Here is a 13,054-nt window from a genome sequence, read left to right on the forward strand (position 1 = left end):
CGTGGACGTGAACAGTATGTGCAGTTGACGGAGAGCGAGGGCGTATAGTGGGCATGCGGGAGGCCGGGTGGACGTACCGCCGAATTGCTCAGCACGTGGGGCGTGAGGTCTCCACAGTATATCGATATTGTCGCCAGTGGTCGGCGGAAGGTGCACGTGCCCGTCGACCTGGGACCGGACCGCAGCGACGCACGGATGCACGCCAAGACCGTAGGATCCTACGCAGAGCCGTAGGGGACCGCACCGCCACTTCCCAGCAAATCAGGGACTCTGTTGCCCCTGGGGTATCGGTGAGGACCATTCGCAACCGTCTCCATGAAGCTTGGCTACGGTCCCGCACACCGTTAGGCCGTCTTCTGCTCACGCCCCAACATCGTGCAGCCCACCTCCAGTGGTGTGGCGACAGGCGTGAATGGAGGGACGAATGGAGACGTGTCGTCTTCAGCGATGAGAGTCGCTTCTGCCTTGGTGCCAATGATGGTCGTATGCGTGTTTGGCGCCGTGCAGGTGAGCGCCACATTCAGGACTGCATACGACCGAGGCACACAGGGTCAACACCCGGCATCATGGTGTGGGGAGCGATCTCCTACACTGGCCGTACACCTCTGGTGATCGTCGAGGGGACACTGAATAGTGCACGGTACATCCAAACCGTCATCGAACCCATCGTTCTACCATTCCTAGACCGGCAAGGGAACTTGCTGTTCCAACAGGACAATGCACGTCCGCATGTATCCCGTGCCACCCAACGTGCTCTAGAAGGTGTAAGTCAACTACCCTGGCCAGCAAGATCTCCGGATCTGTCCCCCATTGAGCATGCTTGGGACTGGATGAAGCGTCGTCTCACGCGGTCTGCGCGTCCAGCACGAACGCTGGTCCAACTGAGGCGCCAGGTGGAAATGGCATGGCAAGCCGTTCCACAGGACTACATCCAGCATCTCTACGATCGTCTCCATGGGAGAATAGCAGCCTGCATCGCTGCGAAAGGTGGATATACACTGTACTAGTGCCGACATTGTGCATGCTCTGTTGCCTGTGTCTATGTGCCTGTGGTTCTGTCAGTGTGATCATGTGAAGTATCTGACCCCAGGAATGTGTCAATAAAGTTTCCCCTTCCTGGGACAATGAATTCACGGTGTTCTTATTTCAATTTCCAGGAGTGTAGGTCAATATTATGATGCCTTATATTTCCCAGGGAATAGTAATTACATGGTCAATTGAGAATTCTTGGGTCTCTTTTTGGTTAATATGGTATTTTGGGTTCCTTGCTTGTTCCCTCCTAGTATTTTCCCACCGATTAACTGATGTTTAAGGGAATCTATGTCATATAATTTAATTTTTTTAATTGACATATAACGTTTTGCCCTCTAGGTGTTTTATGAGTATTCCTCGCAACTTCCCTGCACACCGTTATTTACTTGGTTATGCATTGGACTATATGTTTTGTTTCTGGTTGCATTTTTTGATACTGTAACAAATTACTCTCATATATTACTCTTCGAGGTATTACTTGGGTGATAGATATGCACACTATAGTTTACTTCATAGGCCGAATCGTGACATTTAATTTGTGAGGATATTTTTCCCTAAGAGCTATGGTGATTCTCATCTACACAAGCTGTGGAAACATTTTATAAAAAGAAAATTAGACCGGCTTTATTCGTTTGTGCATCCAATTATACATACTGTTTACTTTTTTGGCACGTTTTATTACAACTCTGTTACGCCCAAAAAGTTAATTTCAATACTAATCGATTTGTGCACATACTCTACTTTTTTGTGCTTTGTGTGCAAAGTTACTCTTTTTAACGTTGCACATTGCATTTTGTAGGTTTTAATGACTTTTATATAGTGGTATACTTTGACATGTACTACATGTATACTCGTTGCTTTTAACGTGCCGTGTAAAAAAAAAAAAAAAGAAAAGGCAGCTTCTGAAAACATACGTCTGTTTGGTGTCTTTATTTGGTAAATAAGCTTCATACGTAGGTTCGCCGGGTACTTTTTGTACCGAGATAGGAGTTCGTAGGAGAGCTATAGCCATCTTTGCCTGTTCTATCTAGCTAGAGCTTCATCGCTAATAACCACGCTCTGAACTGAGCGAAAAACACTTAATAATTTTAAACAAGCGACAACCTCGGACAATGCGTAAGTTTCAGACAAAGCATGCGCTTCGCGTTTCATTTTCACTGCGTGCCAGCCTTAGGTGTTTTGTATTTTCGTCCGGAGAGACACGTAGCAGCCTAATGCAAACGTAGCGCTAACCGAGTTACCATTACTGAACAGAAAGCCGGCGGATTACACGCAAGCGAGACATAAATCATGTGCCACTCGCTCGACGTGCTGGCTGCCGAGCTGCCCGGCGCCGTGCAGCTGTTTGCGGCTGCGTGCCCGATGGGGCGGGATAGTCGGGTGCTGGCTGCCCTGCCAGCTCCGTTTCTCGTTCATCGTCGTATCAGCGACCGATAATGACGCTGCATGTTTGACTAAACACAAAACGTATATAATGATTTGCATTTCTTATAATTACTTTCAGTAGCTCGCATATGAATACTGATGGCCCATTTTATATCCCTGCTGCGCGCACGCACACACACACACACACACACACACACACACACACACAGAAACTTTGCCTGTTCTATCTAGCTAGAGCTTCATCGCTAATAACCAGTCTCTGAAATGATCGAAAAATACAAAATAATTGTCCCTCAGGACAATCTCAATCATTTCAGTCATACAACTAACTGAGATCATAATTTTTATTTAATTTTTCTGACCGCAAAGTTCCGTGTTCAGAGTTGTCGAGTTTGGCTATACAATAGTGATGTTCACTGTCTGCATTACAACTAAAAGAAAAAATTATTACCATCTACTAACATAAGAGAATAAAACCAAAGGACAGAAAATATAGTACACTGCTCACTGATATTAATATGGCAAATGGTTGACGTCAACGTGCAATAACCATTCACAAACGACAGGTGGCAGCACTAGCAATGGAAGATATATAAAGCGTTTCAAGGGAGAATACAAACAGTGCAGTGTTGTCGTAACGGGGAAATGCAGCTATTTACCTGACCTCAAAAAGGGCATGGTCATTGGCTTTCGGGACGATGGCGGAAACGTGCGGCTAAATTTGTAAACATCCCGCGTGCCGCATTGCTCAAAGAATAATGAGTATGGCAATAAGGCGTTATCCAAAACCGGCACCGAAGGAACTGTAGTGCCATATACACTGAAGAGCCAAAGAAATTTGTACACCTGCCAAATAACGTGTAGAACCCCCGCGAGCTGGAGGGAACTGACATCATCAATCCTGCAGCGCTGTCTACAAATCCGTAAGAGTCCGAGAAGGTGGAGATCTCTTCAAAACAGCACGATGCAAAGCATCCCACACATGCTCAATAATGGTCGTATCCAGGCAGTTTGGTGGCCAGAGGATGTGTTTAAGCTCAGAAAAGTGTTCCTGGAGCCACTCTACAGCAATTTTGTGCGTGTGGGGTGAGTCGCATTGTCGTGCTAGAATTTCCCAAGTTGGTTGGAATGCACAACGGACATGAATGGATGCACGTGATCGGACAGGATGCTTCTGTACGTGTCACCTGTCAGAGGCGCATCTACACATATCAGAGGTCCAATATCCCTTCTACTACACACGCTCCACACCATTACAGATCCTTCACCAGCTTGAATAGTCGCCTCATGACATGCAAGTCGGCCGGGGTGGCGAGCGGTTCTAGGCGCTTCAGTCTGGAACCGCGCGACCGCAACCGTCGCCGGTTCGAATCCTGCCTCGGGCATGGTTGTGTGAAATGTCCTTAGGTTAGTTAGGTTCAAGTAGTTCTAAGTTCTAGGGGACTGATAGTGGCCAGAGTCATTTGAACCATTTCACCCTTCTGTTGAACACTGAAGCCACTGAAGGTATTAATTACAGCCAGTCGTCTGGTAATCACTTAGCTCCTTCCTTATCCGAATCCGAGCAATACATTTCGATTCTGGACGTTTCACCTACTACGTTGATAACGAGGATATCAGTAACAGAATCCACGAAGCCAACCAGGCGCTGCATTTTTTCTTCTTCTTTTATAACGAGGCATTGTATATCCCGCCAGCGTTCGGCAGTGACATGTGTAAAAGCGGCCTGCGTTAGTACTAGTGCGTCTGGCAGCTTCACGGTCTTGTTACTTCTCGCGCCTAACCTCGCAACTTGGCTCCACATAAGTCCTGTCGGGTTCATATTGTAATGGTACAGTAGGAAATGTAAAAATGCAGCACCTGTGAAAATGATTGTTTTTTCAAGTTTCTACGACACTTATCTGCCTGTGTGGTATAAAACAAATAAAGAGCATTTGGTGTTTCATTTTTGCCTTAAAAATTAAATTGTTATGTTTTCTTCCGACTTCCATCTGTCCCAGTGAAGGATACATTCCACGGGAAGCACTACATGGATGATGGTGAGGTTATGAGGTTATAGATGCAGGAAGACGTTGGCTCTGACGTCGAGCGGAAGAGCAGTACCACTCGGGCATACAGGCCTTCCCAGTCAGGTGGCTAAAGCCACCCCATTGGACGGAGATTATGTTGAAAATAAGGCTTTGGAGCCAAAGGAGTTGGGAATAATATGGCGTATTGGAATCTTGAATAAAACAAACCTCCTTGCGTATTTACTGAACGTCCCTCGTAACTTTCCTTATTGCATCACGTGTATTTTTTCTGTTGTTTTCTATCACATCTTCTCCCTGGTAAATTGCAGCATTAGATATGACTCCATTTCCAAATCGACATTACTTGCGTTTCTCTAAGCGTCGCATCATCACAGTTTTTTGCAATATGGACCCCTATATTCTTTTTCCCTAGTTTCGGATCTGTAGACGATTTGTACGCCAGGTTAAAACTGCCTATAGAAACAAATACAAATGTAGTGAGCTGCGCAGACGCTGTTTCTCCGTTGCACCAATATTTGTCATTGTTTCTCAAAATGTGGATGTCTTCAGTTTTGAAAATTCTAAGTTAATCGGTAAAGAATGTTACTAAAATCCCATCATGTTCAAAGCATCCCTCAGTTCGTAACACATCTTTCCGACGAAGTAGGCGCTTGCGTTCTCTTGATCTCTGACGGAAGAACGCACTTCTAGACCACTTCTCGAAATTGACAAATATCTGAGGACTGGGCATCGACGCACGTAAGTATTAATGAAGAACTGCTCAGGCAAATTCTGTACCCGCCTGGATATCCGCGTGCGTTAGCATGCCGCTTTTGGTACTGGGAGGAGGCGTACCGGCATGGAAAGAATCTTTCCAGTGAGTTAACGATGAGGGCCGGTGTGCAGGCCAGGACGCAAGTGGTTTTTAGAAGGTTTCCCACACATGACTGGATGAAGGCCGGGCTGGTACCCACGTCCCACCCTATTTACACGATTCCCAAACATTTCGAAAAAAGACAAGTTTGGACTCTTGTAAACTAAGGTGTCAAAAGTCATGGGATAGCGACATGCACATATACAGGCAGCGGTAGACCACGTACTCAACGTATAAAAGTTCAGTGCATTGGCGGACCTGCCATTTGTATTTAGATGATTCACATGCGCTGGACACACCATGGACAACTCAGTGGCCGACGGCCTTCACTTAACGACCAACAGCAGTGGCGTTCAAGTAGAGTTGTCAGCACTAACAGACAAGCAACACTGGGTGAAATAACCGCAGAAATCAATGTAGGTCTTATGTCAAAGGTATCCTGTAGGACAGTGCAGCGAAATTTAGCATTAATGACCTGTGGCAGTGGCTAGTGCCTTTGCCGACAGCATTACATCGCCTGCAGCGCTTCCCTTGGGCTCGTGGCCATATCGGTTGGATCCTAGACGACTGGAAGCCTGCGGCCTGGGCAGACGAATATCAATTCTAGTGGTAACAGCTGATAATAGGGTTCGAGTGTGGCGCAAAACCTACAAACCCGTGGACCCAAGTTGTTAAAAAGGCACTGCAGAATCAGGTGGAGGCTCCACTGCAGCCGTTGGTCCAACAGAACCCTCTATTGGTTGTTTACATCTATATGGACCATTCATGGACTTCATGTTCCCAAACAACGAACGAATTTTTATGGAAGACAATGCCCCATTTCAGCGGGCCACAATTGTTCGCTATTGGTTTGAAGAATATTCTGGACAATTCGAGGGAAAGATTTGGCCACGCAGATCGCCCGACGTTAATCCCATCTGATATTTATGGGATGTAACAGAGAGGTCAGGTGTTGCGCAAAATCCAGCACCGCCACATTTTCGCAATTATGGACTGTTATAGAGGCAGCATGGCTCAATATTTCTGTAATGGATGCTCCACGACTTGTTGAGTCCATACCATGCAGGGCAAAAGGAGGTCGGATACGATACTAAGAGACAGCCCATGACTTTTGTCACCTCATTGTATTTCATTACGTAGAAATCATCCAAAGTCGCCCTCTCGACATCATTGGGCTACGTAATAACACTTGCTGTGCATACACTCATAAGTGACCCGTATTAATTTTTAGTTTGATTTAACTTGATAATGTTCAAGGAAGCAAAATTAGTTAAGTGCAGAATTATGAAGTAAAGTCGTTATTAAGCAGGAAATGGACCCCATTTTAAAAAAGTAAGAAACAAATCTATTAGAGCTGTAATTTTTATTAATCTCAACTTTCCTGGCTAAATTTTCTTCAAATTAAGACATTTCCTTCTGCAGTACTTCCGAAAGCCAGTATATTGTACAATGGTACAACTCTCTCGGGGCATGATATGTGTTTGCTTATCAACATACTTCTTTCATACCACACTTACAAGGGAACCTCCCCATCCCACGCTCCTCAGATTTAGTTATAAGTTGGCACAGTGGATAGTCCTTGAAAAACTGAACACAGATCAATCGTGAAAACAGGAAGAAGTTGTGTGGAACTATGAAAAAAATAAGCAAAATATACAACGTGAGTAGTCCATGCGCAACATATGCACCATCAAGGAGAATGTGAGATCAGCAGCTCCAAGGTTCCTTGGTTGTGTGAGCAGCGGGAGAACAAGAGATCCTGGGTTCAAGTCTTCCCTCGAGTGAAAACTTTAATTTTTTATTTTCAGACAACTGTCAAAGTTGAGGCACTCACACATAATCAACTTCGCTCTCCAGAATTCCAGGACATGTTCAGATTTGCTTGGACATATGCAGGATTTGACGGTGTACGCACGGAAAAAGTTTAGAACGTTAAAAACATATATTTTGACAGAGCACAGGGAAAACTGTGAAACTGTCGCATTCATTTGTTGCAGTTTATGTGACAAACTCTTATGTTTTCATCACTTCTTTGGGAGTGATTATCACATCCACAAGGAAACCTAAATCGGGCACGGCAGAAGAATCCTTTTACCCATTCGCCAAGTGTACAAGCTAGGTGGGTCGACAACATATTCCTCTCATGCGACGCACATGCCGTGACCACTGTTGTATAGAATATATCAGACGTGTTTTCCTGTGGAGGAATCGGATGACCTACGACCTTGCGATCAAATGTTTTCGGTTCCCATTGGAGAGGCACGTCCTTTCGTCTACTAATTGCACGGTTTTGCGGTGCGGTGGCAAAATACAGACACTAAATTTATTACAGTGAACAGAGACGTCAATGAACGAACAGACAGATCATAACTTTGCGAAAATAAACTTTTCACTCGAGAGAGGACTTGAACCAAGGACCTGTCCTTCCACAGCTACTCACGCTAACCACGGGACCACGGAGCTGCTGACCTGACGTTCTCTTTGATGTTGTTTATGTCGCACATGGACTATTCAGTTTGTGTATTTTGCTTATTTTCTCATAGTTCCACACAACTTCTTCCTGTTTTCTCGATTAATCTGTGTTCAGTTTTTCAAGACCTATCCACTGTGCCAACTTATAACTAAATCTGAGGGGGTTGCGAAGGGGAGGTTCCCTTGTTAGTATTCCGTAGGTATAATATGAATAGCAGCAATAAATGTAAGAAATCTTTTAAACGTTGCGCTGTTTCCAGAAGATCATTCAGCAGTAACAGTGCGCGTAATTTAATCTGCAAGTACGGAATGAGTTGACACATGCAAATGACACGCGCGCTAAGCACGGTCATATATTTACGCAGGATTATCTTGAGGATCTTGGAGGGACTTCCCAACTGTGCGTGCAGTGAGCCGGCACGTGCAGTCCGAGGCAAGGCGTTATGAAGGGAGCGCTCGCTAGGGAGTGCTTCAATATTCATCTGCACGCCTGCCCGAGAAATCCGTCCTCGTCTCGGCGATGCCTTGCCGCCTGGCGACCCTTCAGATTACGCGCCACTCACAGCGCGCGCCTGAGCGTGAAGCGTTTGTCGTGTTATTCTCACGCTTACTTAGGGTGAGAAACGGAACAGAGATCGCTTCGTTTGTATTCAGTTAGCAACTGTTCCTAGTCGGCTATCTGTTGTGACCACAAACATCTACAAGTATGTTTATCATCCACGGTATATACTTAAGTAGGTATAATGCAAATGTACTGCTCAGAATTCACCGGAGACGATAAAATACGCGCAATATAACTGCGCACTTCTTCCTTTCCATTTTGAGCGGAGATTTTGTTAGCGAATCCAACGGATTCTTTCTGTTCGTCCGTTATCTACTTACCAATAGTAAGTACCAAGTTACGAAGGGTGTTATAGTGGTCTTCTTCTTCCACTTCTATTTCCAGGACTGAGTTTTGGCTCAGTCCACAACCAAAAGAGTTTAATAAATCTGTTGTTTCAATCTCTCCCTGGCCGTTCTACGTCCCACATGCGGTTTGGCTAGAATGTAATGCCCGTCATCTTAGGCTTTCAGGTGGCATTCATTTAATGTCACGCAATGTTTTCTTTTACTTTTTTAACTTTTATTTAAGTTTTTTTTCGGGAGAAGGGGGTGCCTACTCTCTTCTGTCTTTGTTATTTTCAAGACTAGTTGCTGTCTTTTGACTTCACTCCGCAGTCTTGTCTTGTGATGTTAATCCAAGAAGTCACCTCAGACAAGTCACTTCAACTACTTCACTTCTGTGTTCCTATACCTTTCTTAGAATCTAGTATTCACTACCATCCGCTAGAGTAAGCTTAGCCACCACCTTGGGTATTTTTAATGTTATCGCTTTCCTCATATTTCAAAGAAGTTACATCAGAAGTCAAGATCATTAAATATTCTTTATTTTACGATGGCACAGTTTATAATTCCGAAGATCAAATTATGACACCAAGCCTCTGTCGAAACCGATCACGGTGAAATAAATTATATATGGCGAGCTTGGATTCAGAAGAAATTTCTTTCCAATAGTTGGACAGCTCTTTCCCATCACAAAAACATGTGAAACCTATATCACTCTCCACAGTTCTGCCAAAATACATTTTTATCCCACCCTTTACAGCGTCCTGTTTCTGTATATTTTGAACAACATTCGAATCAGTTTTTCATGTTGATATCGCTGTCCATAGATACTAAAAGGAATTTACCTGTTCTGCTATCTTATTGTTAATCACTATTTTGGATTTTCTTACATGTTTCCCTTCTATTACTATTACTTTTGTTTGTTTACAGAAAAAAAGTTTCGATAATTTTGTGCTTGTGGTATCCCATTGCTCGTAATTATTTAAAGACACTAATATTTGTAGACCACCAGGAGCTGCTGATAAACCAAATCATCGTTGGCTTCAAGTTTCGAAGAAATAAGCATCAGGGAACGTAAAAATGTTATAGCAGTATACGGTGGCGTAGATGAAAAAAAATTACGTTGTCACTCTGATGGTAAGAGACGCCGAATGGATTTATCTATTTTTATTATTATTGGCGTCACAGTAAAAGTGATACAATTTAAGCTTTATATGTATTTTGTGTTGCCTGATGATGACCTTTTCACTCGAAGCTGATAATAAGTATAGGCCTATATTATGAGTAGACCGATTATAAATATTATTGTTCAAACATGCATTGCTATTTTCGGTGTTAATTTTTACACAAGAGAACTCTGGCAGGGGCAAATGAGAACGAACAAATATTTCGTAGGAAATATCTTCTTAAACGAGAAAATGAAACAAAATATGTGGACTTCTTTTATATTTGTTTTCTTACTTACCAATATACGGCATGCTCGGTCATAATCAGGTCCACAGTGACAATAATGTGAGCAAAAACAAATCTTGAAATTTAAGCATTACCAATTTTTGTGATGATATTACGAAAGAAATATCGTGTCGAACAGAAACAACTGAGTGGCGTGTCGTATATGTTAAAACCAATTAATGGGTTTTAGATATCGTAATGTGATATAAATGCACAGCGAAAAGGAAGACTCATTTGCCACACACTGTAAAACGGTTTGTGGAGTATACCGTAGAGGTAAACATATAAAGTCTTCATTTCAGCCGGATTGGTTCTTATGTCTGCCTTTCTTTGGTCGTCATATGTAATCTTCTACCCCGAACTGTGGAATTTTTCAGTTTTTCTCTGCTTCATGTGTTACACAGTTCATGAGGCGTTCGAAGTCTCCGCTTCGCGACCGAGAGTACAACCAACAATTGTGGCAAGTCGATCAGTGTCCCCACAGTTAGTGATAAAATGAGGCACTGTGTATTTATTATTGCGTTCATTTTTTTCAGTAAACCTGAAGCTTTTTTCTGTATATTAAATTGGCCTAATTCATTTCAGAACGATTGCAACAGCTGAACTAAATATCGAAGCTTCTAAACATGTCCTAAATAAACTATCTAACTACCCTTTTCGGCTTGTATGGAACGGTGCAGACGACAACGAAGCGTGCGAAATTAAATGTATTTTGCGACACGCTTGAAATGCAGCGAAATTTCATTTCCGCGTTTGCCCACTGAACCGCACCTGCGACCGCTATAAATGTGCTATTAGAAATAAAAATCTCGCTTTAGTCAGGTGAGCTGTAACGCTTGATAGCGTGGCAGGTGTACGTGCCTGCACTGGTCCAGTAAACACCGGTGGAGTGTTTGCCGCACAGGTCTGCGAGATTCATTGAGCGACCGCTGTGTATTTCACGTGCAGCGCGCACGGGAAGAGAACAGCGGTATCAACAGCGATCATTACGCCGGCCGCGCAGCTAAGCGTCAACAGTGCACAGGCCGCTATCAGCTCTGGGCGCCCATAAATCCCAAACCCCGCGTGACCGAGAGAGCAAAAACACCCAAAAAGGTGCTCCGGGTGTGACCTGGCGCAGCGCATGGAGCGCGGCGCTCAGCGGGCCATTTTGTTTTAACTCGCCGTGAACCTGTGTTATCTCACCCTCATTCACGCGTTATCTCGCACTTATCAATCTACGAATTACGCCACTGATCAAAGGCTTTTGTTGCAGGTGCAGCAGAAGTGAGGTTCCAGCTGCTGTCCGAGAAAGGTACAGTGTTTTATTTTCATAAGAGCATTATAGTCGGAACGTGGAGCCTAACAATTATTTGCTTCCAATCATGACATTGAACGGCAAGTAAAAGATACTGAAATTGCTTTCCCTCTTCGGTAGGGGAAGTGAGATGAATTGCACGCCCGAACCGAATCTCGTGGTCGTGCGGTAGCGTTCTCGCTTCGCACCCCCGGGTTCCCGGGTTCAATTCCCGGCGGGATCAGGGATTTTCTCTGCCTCGTGATGGCTGGTTGTTGTGTGATGTCCTTACGTTAGTTAGGTTTAAGTAGTTCTAAGTTCTAGGGGACTGATTACCATAGCTGTTAAGTCCCATAGTGATCAGAGCCATGAATTGTACGTGCTTGAATGTTTCACTACCATTTATATAAATAAATAATGTCACCACTGCCTCGGGGAAGCCTTTCATTATATTGGCAATTGAGCGGCATACACTTAAATTGAGCAAACTAGTGAGTCTCTATTTATCGACAAGAGACTGAATGGACGACATTTAAAGTTACCCCCTCCTAGAAAATTGTTTAGGTGATCACAAGATATTAAATCCACCACATTTCAAATAATAAATTACTTGCCATGTTTTGCATAGTATTGTGTGCTTTTCAGGTATTCATGCTAATGTTTTTGTAACGTACTACAATTCATCGTAAGCAAAAAGTGTTTATGATGTGAGTGTGACTTTCTGCGTAACGATACCTTAAGGCCACTGCAGGGAAAGAGAAGCATAACGTACGCACGCTGACCTCACATACAACCTACTCATATATACAGGGTGTTTCAAAAATGACCGGTATATTTGAAACGGCAATACAAACTAAACGAGCAGCGATAGAAATACACCGTTTGTTGCAATATGCTTGGGACAACACTACATTTTCAGGCAGACAAACTTTCGAAATTACAGTAGTTACAATTGTCAACAACAGATGGCGCTGCGGTCTGGGAAACTCTATAGTACGATATTTTCCACATATCCACCATGCGTAGCAATAATATGGCGTAGTCTCTGAATGAAATTACCCGAAACCTTTGACAACGTGTCTGGCGGAATGGCTTCACATGCAGATAAGATGTACTGCTTCAGCTGTTCAATTGTTTCTGGATTCTGGCGGTACACCTGGTCTTTCAAGTGTCCCCACAGAAAGAAGTCACAGGGGTTCATGTCTGGCGAATAGGGAGGCCAATTCACGCCGCCTCCTGTATGTTTCGGATAGCCCAAAGCAATCACACGATCATCGAAATATTCATTCAGGAAATTAAAGACGTCGGCCGTGCGATGTGGCCGGGCACCATCTTGCATAAACCACGAGGTGTTCGCAGTGTCGTCTAAGGCAGTTTGTACCGCCACAAATTCACGAAGAATGTCCAGATAGCGTGATGCAGTAATCGTTTCGGATCTGAAAAATGAGCCAATGATTCCTTTGGAAGAAATGGCGGCCCGGACCAGTACTTTTTGAGGATGCAGGGACGATTGGACTGCAACATGGGGCTTTTCGGTTCCCCATATGCGCCAGTTCTGTTTATTGACGAAGCCGTCCAGGTAAAAATAAGCTTCGTCAGTAAACCAAATGCTGCCCACATGCATATCGCCGTCATCAATCCTGTGCACTATATCGTTAGCGAATGTCT

At 44.0% G+C, this 13,054-nt stretch overlaps 1 protein-coding gene across 2 annotated transcripts in view; it reads left to right on the plus strand.

Moving 5' to 3' along the window:
• LOC126351455 (leucine-rich repeat and immunoglobulin-like domain containing-NOGO receptor-interacting protein 4) overlaps positions 1-13,054 on the plus strand; it is a 2,189,427-nt gene that overhangs the window by 434,824 nt on the left and 1,741,549 nt on the right. For both annotated transcript variants that reach the window (XM_050002606.1, XM_050002610.1), the window contains exon 3: positions 11,366-11,404. The gene's annotated coding sequence lies outside the window, so the exon portion shown is untranslated. The remainder of the gene's footprint in view (positions 1-11,365; positions 11,405-13,054) is intronic.

This window comes from Schistocerca gregaria, chromosome 1, assembly GCF_023897955.1.
Source record: "Schistocerca gregaria isolate iqSchGreg1 chromosome 1, iqSchGreg1.2, whole genome shotgun sequence".
Taxonomy (NCBI): domain Eukaryota; kingdom Metazoa; phylum Arthropoda; class Insecta; order Orthoptera; family Acrididae; genus Schistocerca; species Schistocerca gregaria.